The 4404-nt window shown below is 38.7% G+C and overlaps 1 long non-coding RNA gene across 1 annotated transcript; it reads right to left on the minus strand.

Moving 5' to 3' along the window:
- Window positions 1-470: 470 nt before the first annotated feature.
- LOC139189648 (uncharacterized) lies at window positions 471-1465 on the minus strand. Its single transcript, XR_011573475.1, has 3 exons — window positions 1312-1465; window positions 676-822; window positions 471-604 (listed from the first exon to the last, which is right to left on the minus strand). It is a non-coding gene; the product is annotated as an uncharacterized lncRNA (long non-coding RNA).
- Window positions 1466-4404: the final 2939 nt, after the last annotated feature.

Below are 4404 nucleotides of genomic sequence, written 5' to 3' on the forward strand. Positions count from 1 at the left end.
TGGGTAAATTATTCAGTTTCGAGTTCGGTTATGGTTATAAGGGTATCTACTCCGAACCCGCCCCATTTTCATTCTTTATATATATATATATTTTTTTTTTTTTTATAGAAGAATGAAATTCCTATTTTTTTTTCTCCAGCAACTTTAATACTCCAAAGGTCTGCATACTTCAACGGTTCTATCTTTATTCCAAAAAATTTATTGCTTCCAAATTTCAATGAGTCATGGAATCTGAAAGAACTCAAATGTCAGAAAGGTGGTTCAAAGGTCAGAAAAGATAGTGCAATACTTCAATTTTGGGAAAAAAATCTAATTGTTTTCTCTTACAAATTAGCAGTAGCAAATATTGCTTCAAGCCTTCAACCTTGGCTTCTTTTGCGTCGCGAACGGTTCCTCGCCTCCTCTCAGCTTTGCGAGCCGTCTGCCTCCTCTGGCTCTGTCAAGTATTGGTCCTGGTTCAAGGTAAGATCACCTCCTTTCTTATGCACACAACTTGTTTGATGAACTGCCTCAACTGATAAAGCTTTCATTTTTATTGAATTTTGGGATTTTTGATGTGCAGCCGCAAGTTGAAGTCAAGAGTTTCCCAGAAGAACCGATCAATCTGATCAATCCACTCGCTTAATTTTTCATAAGAAAGAAATATTATAAATTCATAATGGAAAAAACCATTACCTGATGGGGAACCGTTACCAACGGGTTAGGTTACGGGGAATACCTGTTCGGGTTTTTTACAGTTTTGGGTACGAAAAAAACAAACGGGTTCGGTTATGGGGATGACACGTCTGAACCCAATCCACCCCATTGCCATCCCTACCCAAGCTGCCGAAACGGAAGGGAAAAAGGGTGAGTTGCGAAGCTCAGTAAGCAACATTATCTTAAATGAAATTATTCGAATGTATAGTCAAAGGAGATGGATTCAAGAGTTGCAATAGAATGGACACAAGAATCCAATGAATTAATAACAATATAAATAACTTCTGTAATTCCTCATCGGTAAATCCAATGAGGCTTTATTCACATGGTGGTTACATGACTTTATCCAACTGATCAGAGGTCCAGACTCCTTCATAAAGAAGGCATAAACACTACGATTCAGACGAACTGAATCAACCACAAGTTCAAATGTTATTCGACGTACGACTACAAACGCTTTGAACAATGAAGAAAAAGGCAATGATATCTGAGTGAATAAAAAAAAAAGGTTCAAATGACAAAGAAGACAACTGAAAACTGAATCAAAGCTCAATAACAATGCAGCATAGAGATTAAGAAAGATGGAAGCAAAGCAAACAAGACAAAGAAACTTACTTGATTCACTATGTTCCAAATTGTGAAATCCAGCAACTACCACTTTCACTAGGTTTCTCTCAAACTCCAATCTCTTAGTTGTGGTTCTGTAATAAGCAAAAATGGGTTGAAAGAGGAAAAATGTGTTAATAACAAGGAGACAACTTTCTTTAAGCAGGTGGTGGAAGGTTACTTCAGCTGTGGCTTTGCTTGCCAAGAAATGGCTGCTTACTTTGCTTTAAGCAAAGTGAAAACTTGTTATGCCCCAACTTGCGAATAAGAACTATTTAAGATTTAGGAAGTGAGCCATATATGATATATCTTAGCTATAAAATATTGATAATTAACAATAATATGAAAGAGGAAATATCATCTTTACCATTTTAAACCAATCCCTTTCTACACTCTATTCCCTTTCTTCCACCGTTTGACCCATTTCAATTTTCTCTCTTTCTCTATCCTGCCAAATATGACTAACGATCCTATTATCGCACCACCAAACCCCAAAACATCTAACTCTCTTTGCTTTTGAATTTGTATTCTACCACATGCTACAGACCAGCCCCCTCCTCCTCCCCACTCTTTCCTTTCAGTTTCCTTCTTCACTCTCATCCCTTGATCTCACCTTCTCTCTTATCAACCCAACCCTCAACCCTTCTAATTATTCAACGCACACCGTCTGTGTAGCGGGGAAGCTTCTGCTGCTCATGGAGTGCATGCTGCAACTTCCCCAGCTTAGTATGGCTGTTGCGTCGTGGTGGCATGGCATCGGCACATCGCAACGGAAAGACATTACATTCAATTGTTAATTTCATTTATTCAAGCGAAAAGACATTGCTTTCATTTATTAAGCCAAAAGACATAACAGTCATTGTTAATTCCATTCTATGGCTAAAGCCATATGATTGCTTGTATTGTGTGGGTGCGCACATGTGTGACGTGTGTATGTATAATTGAAAGAATCCATGTCAATTTGCATGCGTTATCAGTTGTCTGCAAGTGTTGTTATCGGCTATTTTATGTTTCAGAATTCGGTGCTTGGAATTGTTCTAGCCGGTCAGCACTTCGGAAACCCTCTAACTGCAGTACCATGTGCTGTTTCCAGCATTTGTCATTCAATCTTTGGTAGTGCCTTGGCATGAAGACAGACTGTGCCAGCCCAGAAGCAAGATAGAAATGTCATGTAAAATCTTTAGACAAGCAGTACAAACTTAAGTCTTTCTGCTTTCATATGAGCTGGTATTCGTCGGAATTTCTTTTCGTATGTCGGAATTTCTTTCCGTACGTAGTAGCTATGGAAGAGTTGGATTTGCACTTTCTGGTGCTGGTCTGTGAATAAGTTGGACATGTATTGGTGGGTCGTATTTCTATTAGAGAGATTATGTAAATGTGATACGAAAAATGTGACAAGTGTACACTTCGTTTTTCTTTTTCTTTTCTATCCTATGTCCAGTCAACCATTTCCGTTCTCTTATTTTGCATATGATTGCCTCTATCTCGGACAAGAAAAGTTACAAATAGTCCAATCCAAAAGGAACATTGAATTGGGGAACAAGGGAGCAAGTACACAACTTTGGCCAATTGATCTCATTTACATCTACAAAGTTCAGATCGAAAGATTTCAATTTTTAGCTTATCGTCGCATACAAAACAAAAAAGCTCCAAGACATTTTGAGAGAAAGCTTCTCTCAAATTGTAACCCAAAGCCCAAGGCCAACAACAAAGCCGGACCTCTCACCCAAATACTTTTGGTACCAAAATTCCCCCAACCAAAAACTTAAATCCCCTGCCAAATTCAAATATTGGCTGCTAAAACTCAAATGAAAACGAAGGCTCGTAACTTTTGAAGCCCACTGGAGACGGCAGGTGGGCACACATTGTGTGCGGGCTTTATGTTATGGATGAAGAAAATTGAGGTTCTATCATAAAACCAATTGGCAATATGGTGAATAACACAATTATTTATAAGCTTATAAAAGGTCACTCCTCTCATCAATGTAGGATTCTTTCTCAATACGCTTCCTCATGTGTGGCGACTTTTCAAGCCTAACACGTGGACAACATAACTCGAGTGACGTGGAGCATGTGTGGCCGTTAGGCTTCGCATGTGAACCAACCTATTCTGAAACAATGAAGAAAGTTGAGGTTCAACTATAAAACCGATTGCCAATATAGGGAGTAGCCTAACTACTTATAAGCACATGCAAAGTCCATTCTCTCATCAATATGTGATTCACTCTAACATTGGAAGTGTTCTTCAAGGATCCTGAAGGCCGGGAGGGGACTGATTGCTCCAAGGTTCCGAAAGGTGGTGGAATGAGAGGTGCTGTGTTTGTGAGAGTTCAAGGGGGTGTGTTATCCAGTGCTTTGAGCTTAAATGCCATTTGGCATTTCATGTGAGTTGTGTGTTGAATGAGGATCTTTGTATTGATTACAAGGATGGAAGGAATAAGGGAGTTATTGCCCCAAAATTTCATCACTTAAACATCTACTTGTACTGACTTGTAAACCCTTTGGTTGTGAAAATTTCATAGACAAGTAATAAAGGCCATTTTGAAAGAAGCCTTCACAAATCATCTTTCCGGTAACTATGTCCTGAAAAAAAAAATCATATTATGAGGTGAGAAAATTGCAAGGCAATTTAGTGTTTGGGTGATCCTTCCTACTGACATGAGATTAAAAGGAAAGAATGGAACATAAAAAATAGTGGACTGAACTTTGGTTGGATATCAGCTTAATTTTCCCTTTTCCCATGAACAAAACTCCTCTACCATTAACAACTGATACTTGAGATGACATTTTTTGAAAATCATGCAAGTTTGTAGGTTGGTTTGTCATGTGATCAATGGCACCTATATCCAACAATCATGCACAAGACTTGTATTTCGAGCAATTGAAAAAGCATTTAAGATACATGCAGTGTCTTCGTGTGGCATTCCTTCGGCTTTTACCGAAAACCCAACGAATTTCCCAATGAGAGTAGTGTGGTTCTCGGCTCCAGTTCCCACAGTTTCTTCACTTTGACCCGTCCAATTTTTGCATTGAAGGTAAGAAGCAAAATCATTTATCAGTGCAGTAGGATTTGACGTAAAATCTAACAAACCACCACTAGGA

The sequence above is a fragment of the Malus domestica genome, chromosome 11 (assembly GCF_042453785.1).
Source record: "Malus domestica chromosome 11, GDT2T_hap1".
NCBI lineage: Eukaryota > Viridiplantae > Streptophyta > Magnoliopsida > Rosales > Rosaceae > Malus > Malus domestica.